The sequence below is a fragment of the Mus musculus genome, chromosome 7, assembly GCF_000001635.26.
Source record: "Mus musculus strain C57BL/6J chromosome 7, GRCm38.p6 C57BL/6J".
Lineage (NCBI taxonomy): Eukaryota > Metazoa > Chordata > Mammalia > Rodentia > Muridae > Mus > Mus musculus.
The window spans coordinates 21,718,545-21,737,204 of NC_000073.6; the positions used below are offsets into that span (position 1 = coordinate 21,718,545).

The following is an 18,660-nucleotide window of genomic DNA, read 5'->3' on the forward strand; positions in this document are numbered from 1 at the left end:
TGAAACCCTAAGTATTAAAAAGATTTTGCCTGTTTTCTGGAGTAACAGCTTTTCCCTAGAACTTAAAAACTCCTTGTGTGAGAGCAAGGATTTAACGTAAACTTCCCTTGAGAGACATTAGCTAATAAAATACTTTCCACTTAGGAAACAATATACACTGAAAGATTCAAACTCTTTGCTTCTTGTATTGAAACAGAGACTCTAAGAATTTTTCTTACATGAGGTAAGCCATACCTAGAGGCAAAATTTTCCAGTGATTACAAGCTCACTAGAAGCAAAACCCTTTACAATTATCAGAATGCAAAGGAAAAAAACAAACCTTTAAATCTATAATAACTTTATTAGAACAACATCTGGGTAGATCTGCAAAGGTGCTCTTTTAGCTAAAAGGAATTTTCCCTGAAGGCAAGGAGATGCAAGTTTCCAGAGCTTCCTTAGGCACCATTTGCAAGACAAAAGAAAGTCACACAAACCACACAGAGGCTGCTCTGAGCTTAGTTCCTCTTGCTGTGAGGACAGATTTTAGAAATTTTAAGTTTCTTTTGCAACATTAGACTATAACTACAACCTTGGGAAAGCAAAATCCAATTTCAAAACACTCACCTTAGAATCAACATTAAAACTTCACTATCACGTTGAGAAATTTGGCTGCCAATTTATACCTATGAATGCATGACAGTGAAAGTTTCAATGCTTCATTAAAGAGACATTGCTTTAAATCTTTTCTTTAATTCTACTTTCTAGGATAAGAATCACATTAAATATTATCTCAACTAGTAGTATCCTTAGAGGCCCAGTCTCTTGGCCTGCCTTATGCCATGTGTTTGAAGGACTCCAAAACTGAGTAACCAGTGTTACATTTTTGATCAGTAAAAAACAAAATTAAGTGGCTACACGAATCTTATAACTTTAGACCAATCAAAGAATTTCAAAATTTCTAGCTATAACTATGAGATAAGTAAAGCACCTTGTCATTAGCTAAACGCAATAATCACGATTGCAGAGAACTCTCCAGGAAAAAACCATCTATCAGCTTTTTTCCGCCCCCAAACCAAGAGACTGCAGACTCCCTTTCTTTGAGAGCAGCTTTTCCAGGAGTGGCTCCCCTGCTGTGCCTGATCCTGGCTAAAGCATGTGGCCACTCTCTTGCTGAACCAACAGATAAAGTCTTAGCCATCTTTATTTTCCAAAGTGACACACAAAACATTCAGTCATTCAGACGACGAGACAAAACACACATGAATTGAATACGTGAACAGACCAGTGCACCAGACATTAGACAACAGAGACCTTCTGCTGTAGGGACTAGAGAAAAAAAGGCAGGGCATCCCCCGACATTTCTCTCTGCCTCTGGGAGAGTTTCAAAATCCATTTCCCTCTGTAATATTTTATTATTACAAACCCTGTTTCTGCCGCCTGATGCAGCTCCCGTCTGTGGACATCCACCTGATTATTTAATTTAATTTAAACCCTTTTTCCTCTCCCCTAAAGCACCTTTTTGAAAACTGTGGACAACGACGGCCTGAGCAGTTCCTAGTTCCAAAAATTCGCTGCTGTCCTAAGTGAATCCAGCGTTGGGTTAGCACTGAATTCCAACCTTAGCCCGTATCTTCCGCACCTTTTACAAATGTGGGTGCCTTGGCATTTGGAACATATATGTTCAGAATTGAGAGTTCATGTCGATGGATTTTTCCTTTGATGAGTATGAAGTTTTTTTCCCCCATCTCTTTTGGTAACTTTTGGTTCAAAGTCTATATTATTGGATGTTAGAATGGCTCTTCCTCCATGTGGCTGAACTGAAGTGCGCAGGTGGGAGGCTCTGCAGGATCTGGGGCCCTGAGCATCTGAGCCATGAACTTCTCAAGTCTCAGATTAAAATTTTAAAATGGCCTCCAATAAAACTGCATTGCAAAGAATGGGAAAGAAACAGAATGGAAAGAGTAACAACAAAGTTGACGAGTGAGAGCCTGAAGAATGTGTGGTGGAGAAAGTACTGGACCGTCGTATAGTGAACGGGAAGGTCGAGTATTTCCTGACGTGGAAGGGGTTCACAGATTCTGGTAATACTTAGGGACCAGGAGAAAATTTAGATTCTCCAGAATTAATTGAAGCATTTCTTAATTCTCAAGAATCTGGTAAAGAAAAAGATGGTACAAAAATGATATCTTTATCCTACAGTGAATCTGATGATAGTAAATTGAAGAAGAGAGAAGCTGCTGACAAACCAAGGGCTTTGCCAGAGGTCTTGATCCTGAAGGGATAATCGGTGCCACGGACAGCAGTGGAGAGTTAATGTTTCTCATGAAGTGGAAGGACTCAGATGAGGCTGACTTGGTACAGGCAAAGGAGGCAAATATGATATGTCCTCAGATTGTAATTTCCTTCTATGGGGAGAGGCTGACTTGGCATTCTTGACCCGAAGATGACAACAATAGTTGTTTGCATTTATGTGTGTATTGTTTGCATATATATATACATACACACACACACACACACATATATATGTGGATCTTGGGTTTTGAATTGTTTGGATATCTATCTATCTATCTATCTATCTATCTATCTATCTATCTATCTATCTGGATCTTGGGTTTTGAATTACTAGTGTGAAAAAAATAGCATTCTAATGAAAATCTAGTTTAATATACTTGTTTTGATAGTATTGACAGTAGCTGGAATACTTTTTTTTTTTAAATGTGGTTCATGGCTTTTTTTTTATAACTTTTTCTAATTTTTTATTAGGTATTTTCTTCATTTACATTTCAAATGCTATCCCGAAAGTCCCCTAAACTGTACCCTCACCCTGCTCTTCTACCTACCCACTCCCACTTCTTGGCCCTGGCATTCCCCTGTACTAGGGCATATAAAGTTTGCAAGACCAAGAGGCCTCTCTTCCCAATAATGGCCAACTAGGCCATCTTCTGATACATATGCAGCTAGAGACACGAGCTCTGGGGGTACTGGTTAGTTCATATTGTTGTTCCACCTATAGGGTTGCAGACCCCTTCAGATCCTTGGGTACCTTTCCTAGCTCCTCCATTGGGGGCCTTGTGTTCCATCTAATGGCTGACTGTGAGCATCCACTTCTGTGTTTGCCAGGCACTGGCATAGCCTCATGAGAGACAGCTATATCATGGTCCTTTCAGCAAAATCTTGCTGGCATATGCAATAGTGTCTGTGTTTGGTGACTGATTATGGGATGGATCCCCTGGTGAGGCAGTCTCTGGATGGTCCATTCTTTTGTCTCAGCTCCAAACTTTGTCTCTGTAACTCCTCCCATGGGTATTTTGTTCCCCATTCTAAGAAGGGGTGAAGTATCCATACTTTGGTCTTCCTTCTTGAGTTTCATGTGTTTTGCAAATTATATCTTGGGTATTCTAAGTTTCTGGGCTAATAATCCACTTATCAGTGAGTGCATATCAATGTGCGTTCTTTTGTGATTGGGTTACCTCACTCAGGATGATACCCTCCAGATCCATCCATTTGCCTAGGAATTTCATAAATTCATTGTCTTTAATAGCTGAGTAGTACTCCATTGTGTAAATTTACCACATTTTCTGTATCCATTCCTCTGCTGAGGGACATCTGGTTCCTTTCCAGCTTAGGGGACAGCAGATGCTGGTGAGGATGCTGGAGAAAGAGGAATACTCCTCCACTGTTGGTGGGATTGCAAGCTTGTACAACCACTCTGGAAATCAGTCTGGCAGTTCCTCAGAAAATTGGACATAGTACTACTAGAGGATTCAGCAATACCTCTCCTGGGCTCTTGCCCGAGCTAGTATCTTGCCAGCAAGAATTCACTTGGACAACCGGATCCTTCTACGGCAAAGCTTTTATTGCTTCAACATAAGGAAGACCCCGAACCCGGAAAATGGTGCTGCTTATATAGCCCGCAGCGTGACGTTTCAGTACCTGATGTGGCGTGACAGCACCTGATTAGTTGCTTGCCTATCACCCCATTACTACGCCCTGAGATGGGCAGTGACTGGGCATGAATTTACTCTTGCACTTGCGCATAAGGCTTGTTTACTAGTTAGGCGCAGTGGAAGCCAGCACCATCTTATAATGGCGATTGCTCACGGCACGGCTCTCCACATCTCCCCCATTTTATTTTATTAAAAATTGAGGCTGGTCTAGGCCTCTGCAGTCATGTCCATCTGCTGTGGCTCCTGTCTTAGGTCATTCCTCCAATGTCACAGCCTTTCCTGTCATAGGGTAACCCTATCGCCACCGGGTCCTGTGTCTTAGGTTGGTCTGTATATGAGGAAAGTTGCCCGTCTCTGGATACTGCAGTACTGTGTTACAGTAACTGCCAAATGGCCTAGGGCGAACTCTATAAAAGAGGCCAGCTAAAAAACGAATTAGTAAAACTCAGCGAAGTGCAAGTGCTGCTCAATGAGCGTTGAGTCTCTCTCATCCCAGTGCAATGGATCCACAAATCCATGGGACGCAATAGCAGAGAACTCAGATGCCATTTAAGTCTTAAGCATGGATAGCCAAATTTCAGGGGAGGCCCCTTGTTCAATGGCTGCAAGTGCCTGAGTAATAATGACCTTGTCAAGGTTTTGTTGGGTTCTGAGCTTACAAACCAACCAGAGCATGAACACAAGTCCACAGCAGATGGCAGCAGCAAATAAAACTACCCCCACCCATTCCTTAAAATAAGAAAATGCAGATGAAATTCAGGAGGAGAGGCCCTCTGTCAATGACAGGTCCACTCCTGTCGATTTGATCCTTAAAACTGCCTCCCTCAGGGCCTCAAGAGTCTCATCGAACCCCTCGGACCAATTTCCTGCAAGATACAAGGAGAGCTGTCTAGACAGATTAGCTGCACGAGTAAAATTTTCATATTGGACACTGGTAATGCACAGAGCACCCAATTTTCTTTCACAGCCCAACTGGGCCAACTGGTATAGAACACTTATTTGTTCCTCAACCAGATCGAGGCACTGATTCAAAATCATCAGCCCTCCTTTCAACTGAGCACTAGCAGAAGTTTGAACATTGATGGCATCAGCCAGATCGACTGAAAGCTGATTTAATTTTGTGCCTGCTTGAACTGTATTAGCCATAGTGTACCCTGAAGCTGTAGCAGCAGCAGCACTGGCTGAAATAGCTATGATCATGGTGGCAGTAATGCCAAAATCTCTTTTTTGTCTAAACAGGGATAAGGTGGAGGGTGTTTCCACCAAAACAGGGATCCAATGTGGGATCTGGGCCACCATGGCGCGGGTGTCCTTTGTTACATCCCAACATTGAGAAATCCAACAAGAATCATTAGAACAGCCTTCAAATGAATCATTTGAAAGGATAAACAAGAAAGGGGGGTAAACACAGACTGGGGTAGGTAGATAATTAATCTGGTTTACCAAAGTTTTATTGAACCCAGTGATCTCTACACTGGTATTAGTATATCCATAAGAGTCCAGGGAGGCAGCATGCATTCCCCAATACTGAGCAGTTCTTGAGATGCCAGTAAAAGAAGCCTTTCCAACTGCTTCTCCCTGGATAAAGATCAAAGGATTGAGTTCTGTACAACTGCCATTGACTTCACAAAGCATCCACTTGTGAAAGGGATGCATTCTAATGTCCTGTATGAAAAGTCCCTTTTTCATAGCAAATTCCTTCTCTAGGTCAACCATCATGTTGGGAGAAAAGGAAAAGGTTTTACTCTGATCTGCCCAACGAGTGATGGAGGATTGACAATCAGACCAGGGCAGGATCAGCCCTTCATCTTCCAAACTACAATGGGGGGGCTATTCTTGGTTGGTGGGGACATTCTTTGTTTGAAAAGTTAGGTGGTAGAAATGTACCATTAGCCCAAATTGCATCCTGCCAGAAGGTCCGATTTGTAATGGTTATATCTGCGTTGGAAGTATCTTGGGTTGTGCTCCCCAAGCCTCCTCGGTGCTTATTAAACATTCCCAAGGCTCAGGCTGTGAGGTTGATACATTTTCCTGGTCCATTAATTTGAAAACATAAAGAACCCTGTTCTAGTAAAGAGCGATTTTCTCCTAATGGTGCTCGGGTGGGATCATAGAGTAGATATGGCAAATCCACTGTTTTATTAGTAGTAAAGAATTTTGGAAAAACTATAGCATCATGGCGAATTGGTATTGGTTTAGGGAAAGTCGAGAGAATGGCCCATCTCTTTTCCCATTATACTAGGAACCTGAGACAAGTTCAGCATTGTCAGGATCAGGAACAGTCCTCGGGAGGTCAGCATCTTCCACACCATCCTTGATGAATATCTTTTGGGTGAGTCGTTCTGGCAGCCAAAATGGGTTGTCTTCACTCTGTGGAAAAACACAGACAGCTCCCCTGGATCTTATTAATATAGGATCTGGGCCTTTCCACAAACCAGTTAAAACATCCTTCCATTTGACCATTTCTTTTGGTCTATCAGGGTCTGTGCTATGTCGTTCAGCTGCAGAACGTTCTTGCTCGTCGAGATTCAAAAAATTAAGTGTGAAGAGTGCCATGGAGACAACTACTCTTGGCACTGAGGGCAGAGTCTCATCAACTCCCCCTTTTTGTTTTATAAAATAAGACTTGAGTGTGCGGTGGGCACGTTCCACAATGCCTTGTCCTTGAGGATGATAAGGAAGGCCAGTCAGGTGAGTGACATCCATTTGATGACAAAATTGTTGAAATTTAGCTTAAGTATACGCTGGTCCATTGTCTGTTTTTAGGATTGTGGGCTTGCCCCAAGCACTCCAGGCTTCTAGGCAGTGCTGTATAACATGAGAGGCCTTTTCACCTGTTAAAGGTGTGGCAAACAATACACCAGAGCAGGTGTCAATAGAAACATGTAAATACTGATTTCTCCCAAAAGAGGAAATATGTGTGACATCAATTTGCCAGACTTGTAATAGCCTGACACCTCGGGGTTTTACCCCTACATGAGGAGTAGGTAAAAATTGACAACAGTTTTGACACTGGGTGACAATATCACAAGCTTCTTTTCTGGTTAAAGTAAAACAGCGGTGTAAAATTTCAGCCATCACGTGAAAGTGTTTATGAAATTCCCTTGCAGCTTCTGTCTGTGAGGACAGAGCAGCAGCCACGATTCTAGTGGCTTTATCTGCTAAGTCATTTCCATGAGACATAGGGCCAGGAAGGCCAGAATGAGCTCTGACATGAGTAATATAGACACGATGTTTTCTGTGTATCAAGGCTGACTGAATTTGTTGAAAAATGTGAGCAAGCTTACTAGATAATTTAATTAAGCCAGCAGCTTCAAGTGTATTCACTGCATTGACTACATATAAGGAATCAGATATAATATTAAGCGGTCCTGGGAAAGTGTTAAGGACCTCTAGTACCACTAAACACTCTATAACCTAGGGTGATGTCTCATTATATTGTTTGGATGTTACTTGGTCATTTATTACATATGCACCTATGCCAGATTTGGATCTGTCTGTATATACTACCACCCCGTCCGCAAGTGGGTGTTTGGCTGTAATTACTGGAAACACTATGGCTTGAGTTAAGGTAAACTGCAAAATTAGATGTTTAGGAAAATGATTATCAATTTTTCCTGAATAGGAGGTAACTAAGACTGCCCAATCATCAGTCGTTGCTGCCAGGGTTCTAACTTGAGCAGAGGTATAAGGCACAATTAGTATATGAGGTTTTTCTCCAAAGCAGCTTTTAATCCCCTAAGTGCAAGTTGAGCGACTGCATTAGGGTACCATTCAATGATTTTTGCAGGGGAAGCATTAGGGTGGACCCACAATAAGGGTCCATTTTGCCACAAGACTGCTGTTGGCAACTGTGTGGTTTTTAATACACACAATTCAAATGACTTCAACTTATCAATGCGTAATAATTGGGCATCTCGTAAGGCCTTTTCTATAGTTTGTAAAGCTTGACAGGCAGCTGGGGTAAGTGCTCTATGGGAGGAGATGTGAGTATCTCCTTCTAAGATATCAAATAAAGGCTTTAACTTTGCTGATGGAATTTTCAAAAATGGTCTCAGCCAATTAATATCTCCCAGCAATTTTTGAAAATCATTTAAGGTATGTAATTGATCTTTGCGGATTTCTAATTTTTGAGGAACAATTTTGTCAGGATAAATGTGTGACCCAAGAAAGGTTCCCATTTGAGCAACTTGCACCTTCTCGGTGGCTACCTGCAATCCCCATTGCCCTAATGTCTGTATTAATATAGGGTATGCATCTTGCAATAATTGTGGATTTTTATGGCAAATGAGAATGTCATCCATATAAAGAGCTAGAAGCAAGGATGGAAAATAATTTCTAACGGATTTAAGTGCCAATTGCATGTACAATTGGCACATGGTAGGACTATTTGCCATCCCCTGAGGTACAACCTTCCATTGGTACCACTGATCAGGTTCCAAATGGTTAATGGCTGGGATGATAAATGCAAATCTTTGCCTATCTTGAGGGCACAGAGGTATAGAGAAAAAAAAACAGTCTTTAATATCAATGATTAAAATCTCCCAATTTTTTGGTAAGGCAGAAAGCAATGGTAGCTCTCACTAAACTGGCCCAAACAGGCGCATTTGTGCATTAATTGCTCTGAGGTCATGTAATAAGCGCCATCTGCCTGATTTTTTCTTAATTACGAAAATAGGTGTATTCCAGGGTGAGGTAGAGGGCTCTAAATGACCTAAGCGTAACTGTTCAGAAATCAAATTTGTGGCTGCTTCTAATTTTTCAGAGGAAAGAGGCCATTGAGGAACCCATACAGCTTCCTCTGTAAGCCATGGTATGGGCATGGAACCCTCAACAGCCGCTTCTAGAAAAAACCCAAACCTTGTCTCCCAGTATTACCTTCTTGAGGGATAGGTTCAAGCCTACCCTGCTCTCCTTTCCCTAATCCTTTTCCTTCTGTATAGCCCATTTTTCTCATCATTTGAACAGCTTGTGGTGAGTATTCATTAGTCAAGGTCATTCCCATTGCCTGTAAAATATCTCTCCCCCAGAGATTAACTGGGAGTGGTAAGAAATAAGGAGTGAATTGTCCCATTTGACCTTCAGGCGCTTGCCATCTCAAAGAACGGGAGCTAATAGTGGGGCAGGACTGGTAGCCTAACCCTTGTAAAGAGTGTGATGACTGAGTGACGGGCCAGGTTTTTGGCCACCAGTGGGAAGAAACAATACTTTTGTCTGTTCCTGTATCTAAAATTCCCTTAAATTGTTTCCCTTCTATAACTAACTCCAAGGATGGCCTGGAATCTAAAGACATTATTAAGTAAGCAGAATCATTTCCAGTAGAACCAATCCCTCTGGGAGCTCGAGGAATACCAGAGGAGGGAAAACAGCCATGTAGGCTTGGCAAAATTATTAGTTGAGCTATTCTATCCCCTTGTGATATAGAAAAGACACCTTGAGGGCAAGAACAGAGAACCTGAAGTTCCCCTTTATAATCCTGATCTACAACTCCAGGGTGGACAATAATGCCTTGTAAGGTGAGGGAAGCCCGGCCCAAAATTAGGCCGACACTTTCAGATGGCAGAGGCCCCTTATAATCAGTAGGAATTGGCTGCACTCCCAGCTGAGGCATCAGCATGAATCGTGTGGAGGCACAGAGGTCCAATCCAGCCGAGCCTTCTGTTGCCCTGCGGACCGTGGTGTCCACTTGTTGCCCATCGGAGTCCCATATGTTTTGGGGCCCTGGGACTTGGGGGCCCAAAACTCGTTTTTTGAAATGCCTTCATTCTCATTTTCTACCACTTGAGGGGGCCCTGGCTGCAAGGGCCTGCCTCGTACATCTCTAATTGAGTGACAATCTTTGGCCCAATGGTATCCTTTTCCACACTTAGTACACAACCCTGGCACTGTCCTTTTTATGGGGGCTCTGCAGTCCTTTTTTAAATGCCCTGGTTTGCCACAATTAAAGCAAAGTTTGAGCTCCGCTGAGTCTGAGCGCCTCCACCCCTGCAGAATATTGGCTGCCAATCCAGCATTAGTAAGCGGCTCTCCAAGCTCACGGCAAACTTTAACCAGTCCTGTAACCCCTTACTCTTTCTAGGTGTGATTGCTGATCTGCATTCCTGTGTAGCTTGTTCATAAACAAGCTGTTCAATTAAAGGCATAGCTGCCTCTGGGTCTCCAAATATCCTCCCTGCTGCCTTTGTCACTCTGGCCACAAAATCTGAGAATGACTCCTGTGTGCCCTGGGTAATTCTTGTCAAATGTCCACTTGCCTCCCCCTTCCTAGAGAGTGCTTTCCACGCCTTAACAGTGGCAGCTGAGATCTGAGCGTATGCTCCCCAATGATAATTTGTCTGGTTAGCAGCATGCTGTCCCTGACCTGTAAGTAATTCAAAAGTCCACGTTCTTTGGTCCCCTTCCATGGTGGCATTAGCCCTTGCATGTGTCTGGCAGAAATCCTGCCATAATGCTTTCCACTCAAGATACATCCCCATATTTTGAACCACAGCTTTCACCACCGTTGTCCAATCTCCAGGAGTCATTGCTGAAGCCGCAAGCCTTTCGACTTGTGCTATAGTGAAATTGGCACTGACTCCATAGTTACGGACAGACTTGGCAAGCTCCTTAATCTGTATATACTCCACCGGAGTGTGAACTCGCCCTCTCCCGGCTCCTTCAAAAACTGGAAATGCCTGTTGCATTTTCCTCTGTTCCTCTTTGGAATGAATGAGTCTGAATGATACCTCTGCACATAAGGCGGAGGTGCACTAGGACCCTGAAGCCGACAGTCCAGAGGCCGAGCAGCAAGCTGGCTTTTGCCAGCCACTTTTGGCCTTTTTTTGGACTGATTAGCTTGCATTTTATCTTGCTGGTACCTTTCTCCCTCATAAAGAGCTGCTTCCTCCTCCAAGTCCGTTTCCTCAGAGGGGCTAAGTCCCTCATCTGATTCTGAGCTACTAAGAGCTAGCTCCTTAAACTCATATAGTGGTGGGTATAGGTTCCTTCTCCTAGGGACCTCCGCTGATTGATCTTTCTTCTTCTCTTTTTCTTTCTCCTTCCTTCCAAACTCACCCCGGGTATACTTTCCCGACATTATCTTTTCCTCGGGCTCAAGGTCCGTGGAAAGGCCTGTATGCTTAATTGGTGCATCATGTGTCTGTTTTGCTCCTAATCTCTCTCCCCGCTCTACCTCTGATAGACTGTCTTGAATTTCGTCCAGAATTCTCTGCCCTGCCTTAACCACTTGTTGACATTCCTCGTCCTTTAAGCACGATCTTATCAGCTTCCACAACGGCATGGTTCCTGCTTTAAGTTTGCCATTCTCCAGTTCCCTAACTAAATCTCCCTTGAGTTTCTCCCAAGAGGGGATAGTTAAGGTCCCTGAGCACGCAAACCACGGTGCTATGCGATCTACCCCTTTTACAAAGCCTTCTATTGTCTTGGTGACGACTTTCAAGCCACACTGCTTCAGGACCGACCGTAAGGTGGTCACCACAGAGTGGGAGGCCCCCATACTGGTTGCTGTCCAGGCCTGACCGCGACTGAGAACCAGTCAGCAATACCACCGGTGGAAATAGTATGTAGTCAAAAGAAAAAGAACGAGCCCTGTGAAAAGGAACAGAGAGGCTTCTAACGCTGGAGAAAGTTCAAGACAGAACGTACCTTGTAGAGATGTAAAGTGTCCCGTAGTTCGGAACCCGCCCCGTGAAACGGGGGGGGGGTCTCCTATCAGGGCCTGGTGATGATAAATTCCCGGGTTTCTCGGCGCCACTTCTTGCCCGAGTTAGTATCTCGCCGGCAAGAATTCACTCGGACAACCGGATCCTTCTACGGCAAAGCTTTTATTGCTTCAACATAAGGAAGACCCTGAACTGGAAAATGGTGCTGCTTATATAGCCCGCAGCGTGACGTTTCAGCACCTGATGTGGCATGACAGCACCTGATTAGTTGCTCGCCCATCACCCCATTACTATGCCCCGAGATGGGCAGTGACTGGGCGTGAATTTACTCTTGCACTTGCGCATAAGGCTTGTTTACTAGCTAGGCGCAGTGGAAGCCAGCACCATCTTATAATGGCGATTGCTCACGGCACGGCTCTCCACACTGGGCATATATCCAGAAGATGTTCCAACTGTTAATAAGAACACATGCTCCACTATGTTCATAGCAGCCTTTGGTTTTTGTTCTGCATCAAAAGGCTCTGATTCCTTTGAGCAAGTAAGAGCTTTCTGTAGTTGCTCCTTTATCAATAGAACATTTTATATCATGTTGTATTTCCTAGGTTTTGAAGATCAGCTTTTCTTATACACTGGGGAGATTTTACACTCATTACTCAATTCAGAACTTATTTTTAACTGGGACACAGAAGACCATTCTCATTTTTCTTTGTTTGTTTGTATGTGGTATATGCATAAAACACTTACATAACTTGTTTGTTTTGTATTGTTTTTAATACTCAAAAGAACTGAAGATGAAAACACAAGTTGATGAGATTCCATCATTGTGAACATTCCCCTGAAACCATAACCTTTCAGATTAAGCAGATTCTACAATTTATTGGATAGCTTAAAAGAAATCACATAAGAATTGTTGTATTATCATGTAAATACAGTGCTTTATTTACAGAATGTTATCCACTTCCCCTTCAGGAAATGGAATTAGACAAAGTAGTAGTGTGATTTAATAACAAGACATGGGCTAAGTGTGGTGGTACATGTCTTTGATCCCAGTGCTCCAGAGGCAGATGGAGCTCTGATTTAAGAGGCCAGTTGGTCTACAGAGACAGGTCCAGGTCAGCCAGTCTGTGTAAAGGTTCCTCTGGTGAACAATTCCATTGTAGAGAGTTAAAATCTGTACTAAAACGTTTGTGGAATCATTTTGATGTGGAAATAGATTCATGGTTGGAGCTGACGTTAGCAATTAACATCTGCTGACTAAGTGAGTGAACAAAATTTGCTAATGTCAATTAATGTCCAGCATGCATTTTCTTTACCTTGACTCATTCCTTACTGGTAGGAGCGATCTTTTCAGTATTTGGGTTCTGGCTCAATGAGCCAGAAAAGTAACTTTGTAGTATCAGAATGTCATTCAACTGTATATTAACTTTATTATAAATAATGGTGAACAGCTGTCAATAAATAGTTTTATGTGAAAAAAAAAGAATAGCTACTCCAGCCTGTTTCTCAGAATCATTTGCTTTGAAGTTTTTTCCAGTCTTTTATTCTGAGGTGGTGTCTGTCTTTTTCACTGAGGTGCATTTTCTTTATGCAGCAAAATGCTGGGTCCTGTTTACTTATCCAGCCTGTTAGTCTATGTCTTTTTGTTGCAGAATTGAGTCCATTGGTATTAAGGACCATTGATTATTTCTTCTTGTTATTTTTGTTGTTAGAGGTGGGATTATGTTTGTATAACTATCTTCTTTTGGGTTTGTTGAAATATTACTTTCTTGTTTTTTTTCCTAGGGGCTACTTTCCCTCCTTGTGTTGGAGTTTTTCATATATTATCCTTCGTAGGGCTGGATTTGTGGAATGATATTGTGTAAATTTGGTTTTGTCATGAATCATCTTGGTTTCTCCATCTATGGAAATTGAGAGTTTTGCTGGGTATAGTAGCCTCGGCTGGCCTTTTTGTTCTCTTAGGGTCTGTATGACATCTGTCCAGGATCTTCTGGCTTTTATAGTCTCTGGTGAAAAGTCTGGTGTCATTCTGATAGGTCTGCCTTTATATGTTACCTGACCTTTTCCCCTTACTGATTTTAATATGCTTTCTTTTTGTGTGTGTGTGTATTTGATGTTTTGATTATTATGTGATGGGAACAATTTCTTTTCTGTTCCAATCTATTTGGGGTTCTGTAGACTTCTTTTATGTTTTTGGGATTCTCTTTGTTTAGGTTAGGGTATCCAGGGCTTGCTCTGTTGGAGAACTGGGTTCTGATGATGCCAAATAGCCTTGGATTCTCTTGCTTAGGTTCTTTTGCTTTTCTCTCACTATTTGGTTATCTCTGGTGTTAGCTGGTCTTGCTGTCTCTGACTGGAGCTTGTCCTTCTTCTACACTGTGAGTCTGTGATCTTAGGTGTATCTCATCACTCCTGGGAGAACAGTTCTCTCCTGGCAGGATTTGGGTATGGAGAGCTGTGACACAGGGTTAGTTACAGGTTGTAGATAGAAACAGTAAGGGTCCTGTCCACCTTTGATGTGTTAGTTTTTGTTTTATCTTATTAGAAATAGTTTTAATTTTTTATTCATTTTTTATGAACATTCATCATTTCATTATTTTCCCATCGAAGCCTGTTAGTTTCATAATGATCTGGATCAGAGGGAAAATGTTTAGAAACTTAGAGGAAAAGAGAGAGAAGAAAGTGTTATCAAGATCTACTGTGTTAGAAAAATGCTATTTTTAATAAAAATAAAATAGAAAGTGAACATGAAGCATGACTTGAGATATATTGGAGAGAGAAGAGAAATGACAGAAAATTAGTGGTGTATATATAGTTTAGATTCATTGTTTATGTAAGCTTTTCTATGAATAGAAAACAAAACTTGTATATTACTTCTCAACTTTATGATGTAAAACCTTGCTTTGCAGCAGTGCCTGGAATCATAACACTTACTAAGAAGGGGTAGGCTTCAAACATGAGAAAGCCTTTCACCATACCTTTCACATGGTAGGATCACAGGCATGTGGTGTTGCTCCATTTTCTATATTTCTTGATATTGTTAATGTGGTAAATTTCTTTCAATTTTTGGGTCATACTCAGCTCACTCATCAAACTCTTTGCACATCGACTGTCTCAGCCTTACACACCCAACTATAGATTATCTTCTGTTTCCATAAAATACACCCCTCTTCAGAGTATGGCCTTCCCCACAATGTGACTAACTTACGAGGTACCAAATCATTTAAAAACTGAATATATTTACCATTAAATATCACTTATAATAGGCCACACCCCCCCCCCAAAAAAAAACCAGTGGAATTTGTTTCCACCTTCATCCTACTATGCTGGGGCATTTTTAGTATCTTAGTTCATTTCACTTGCTTCAAAAGCACCATGAATAAAGTGACCAAGGAAAAAGAGTTCACTTGGTTTGCAGGTTATATCAATCACCAGGGGACACCAAGAGATGAAGCCAGAACAGGAACGTGAACTCAGCCACTGAAGAAGGATGAGAAGCTTGACTTACTGGCTTGTTCCCCACGACTTGCTCAGCATATTTCTTATACTATCCAGACCACATTCCCGGGTGAGCACTTCCCCATTGACAAGGAACTACCATATCGACTATTATCAAGAAAATGCTCTACAGACTTGACTACAGGTACTTTGATGAAAACATTTTCCCAATTGAGGTTAGTCTTCCAGAAAAGTGTATCTTCTATTCTTTTGACACAGAACTAGCAAAAATGGTTGGGCTTAATCTTGCAAAGGTTATGTGAATTCGGCTGCAATCCCTGTGGGTTCATATCTATGTTCCCTGCCCTGTTGTGTCCAGGAAACATTGTTTCATAAAATTCTGCTCACCACAAATTCTATGAAGAATTAAGCTGTGGTGGGAGAGGTATGCTATCCACATTGTAGTGCTGAGTGAGCATACCAAACTCATTTCATGCAGAGTGACCAGCTGAGCGTTCCTGTGTTAATGAACATCGAAGCTTCTCTGATGAGGTCTGAGAGATGCACTGATCTGCAGGTGTAGAAATTACTCGTCAAGAAATGTTTCAATTCTCGGTCCATTAAGGGAAACATTAGTACTGGGTTCGCTCCTAGTACCCATCTGCCCACAGAAAATATAAACAGTGACATTTATGAGTTTTAGCTTGTGGACAGGGTCTGTGGCCTAATAAGAAAGTAGTTGGTCTATCCAAAAACATTTTTTCTATGTTTTACTTCTTCAATCTTTTAAAATAATTCTGTCTTTATCTCCCTCCTGGTCTGCCCTCTGACTATTCTTCATCTCATGCCTTGTCCCCTTTCTCTAAAAGGATGTCTCCACCTCTACCCTCCCCACTCTCTGGGGCCTCAAGTCTCTCCAGGTTTAGGGGCATCTTCTTTCACTTAGTCCAGATTACACAGTACTCTGCTGTATATACATGTTGGGTGCCTCACATAAGCTGGTATATACTGCCGGGTTGGTGGCTCAGTGTCTGAGTCATCTCTGTGGTCCAGGTTAGTTGAGACTGCTGGTCTTCCTATAGGGTTGCCCTCCTCCTCAGCTTCTTCCAGCTTTAATCAATGGATAGATCTCATCAAGCCCATAATTGCTGAACATGTCAGGGTTCACAGAAGGATGGTATTGCTGAGTCCTTTTCTCCTGCAGTACTGTATGTGGCACCTTTAAAGAATGATTTCCACTTGACTTTTCAACCTGTTTCTATACCACCTATGGACAGATGGGCGGCATACAAATCTTCAAAGTAAGTGCCAGTTTGATTTCTTCATGTTCTGTGTGTTTAGTATGTGCTGTCTTCAGCCACCAAGTTTTGGAGAATTACCAGCACCAGGGGTAATAGCCTGTGAGTTTTGGTTGTGGCTTAGATAGTGCTTTGGGAGTTAATTGGCAAGCAACTAGAAAAAGAAATCACCTAAACCTGAAAGAGAAGTTTACACACTTCTGTAAGGCAAAGCACACTGTCAGTAGGACAAAAAGGCCACCAAAAGAATGGGAAAAGATCTTTAACAATCCTACATCTAATAGAGGGCTAAAATCCAATATATACAAAGAACTGAAGAAGTTAGACTACAGAAAATCAAATAACCCTATTAAAAATTGGATACAAGGCTAAACAAAGAATTTTCAACTGAGGAATATCAAATGGATGAGAAGCACCTAAAGAAATGTTCAACATCCTTAGTCATCAGGGAAATGCAAATCAAAACAGCCCTGAGATTCCACTTCACACCATTCAGAAAGTCTAAAATAAAAAACTCAGGTGATATCAGATGCTGGCAAGGATTTGGAGAAAGGGGAACACTCCCTCATTGCTGGTGGGATTGCAAGCTGATACAATCACTCTGGAAATCAGTTTGGTAGTTCCTCAGAAAATTGGACATAGTACTACCTGAGGACCCAGCAATACCACTCCTGGGCATATACCCAGAGGATGCTCAAACTTATAATAAGGACACATTCTCCACTATTTTTATAGCAGCCTTTTTTTTCTTTTCTTTTTTTTTAACTAGGTATTTTCCTCATTTACATTTTCAATGCTATCCCAAAGGTCCCCCATACCCACCCCACCCCCCAATCCCCTACCTACCCACTCCCCCTTTTTGGCCCTGGCATTCCCCTGTACTGAGGCATATAAAGTTTGCAAGTCCAATGGGCCTCTCTTTGCAGTGATGGCCGACTAGGCCATCTTTTGATACATATGCAGCTAAAGACAAGAGCTCCCGGGTACTGGTTAGTTCATATTGTTGTTCCACCTATAGGGTTGCAGTTCCCTTTAGCTCCTTGGGTAATTTCTCTAGCTCCTCCATTGGGGGCCGTGTGACCCATCCAATAGCTGACTGTGATCATCCACTTCTGTGTTTATAGCAGCCTTTTATAAAAGCCTGGAGCTGGAAAGAACCCAGATGTCCCTCAACAGAGATATGGATACAGTAAATGTACATTTACACAATGGAGTACTACTCAGGTAGTTAAAAAGGATGAATTAATGAAATTCTTAGGCGAATGGATAGAACTAGAAAATATCCTCAGTGAGATTACTCCATTTCAAAAGAACAAAAGTGTTATGTACTCACTGATAAGTGGATACTAGCCTAAAAGCTCCAAATAACCAAGATAAAATTCACATACCACAGGAATCTCAAGAAGAAGGAAGACCAAAGTGTGGGTGCTTCAGTCTTTCTTAGAAGGAGAATAAAATACTCACAGGAGCAAATATGAAGATAGAGTAGAGCAGAGGCTGAAGGAAAGGCCATCCAGACTCTGACCCATCTGAGGATTCATCCCATATACAGTTAGTTACCAAACCCAGAACCTATTGTGGATGCCAAGAAGTGCATGCTGAAAGGAGCCTGATATGGCTGTCTCCTGAGAGACCCTGCCAGAGCCTTACAAATACAGAGATGAATGCTTACAACCATCCATTGGACTAAACACAGGGTCCTCAATACTTCCTCAGAACCCCTTTCTAAGCCAAGGCTGGTCCTTAGCACCAGGAGGCCTACTGACATCCTGAACAACCAAGAACAACTCACTCTCCAATTTCCTGCCTGCTGAACTCCAGTACTCCCAGAAGCTGTGAGGTCTGCCCAATTCTCTCCATTCTTTCTATGCCCCATCTTCCTGTCCACACTTCTACATACAATTGAGAACCTGCACTCCACACCCTAGTTCACAGCTCTGCATGCCTCCTGGTAGACCTGTTACCAAGTGGTACAATCAGTCCCAGAGGCCTACTGTGACCTTGTATGGCCAGGACAATTAATACCAGAGACAACAAGATTTCTAAAGACATGAGCTAAAATATGATAAGGAAAAGCCAGTGAAATATGGAACCACCGGTAACCAGTTATCTTACTCTAGCAAGCATTAGGTACCCTGACACACCTGAAGAGCAAGAAAATGACCTTACATCTCATTGTATGAAGAAGATATAGGCCTTTAATGAGGAAATAAGTAAATATCTTTTTTCTTTTCGTTTTTTTTATTACGTATTTTCTTCAACTACATTTCCAATGCTATCCCAAAAGTCCCCCCCCCCACTACCCTACCCACCCATTCCCATTTTTTGGCCCTGGGGTTC

General features: G+C 42.2%; 1 pseudogene; it reads left to right on the forward strand.

Annotated features, from left to right (window-relative positions):
- Positions 1,786 to 2,477, forward strand: Gm4548 (predicted gene 4548; annotated as a pseudogene).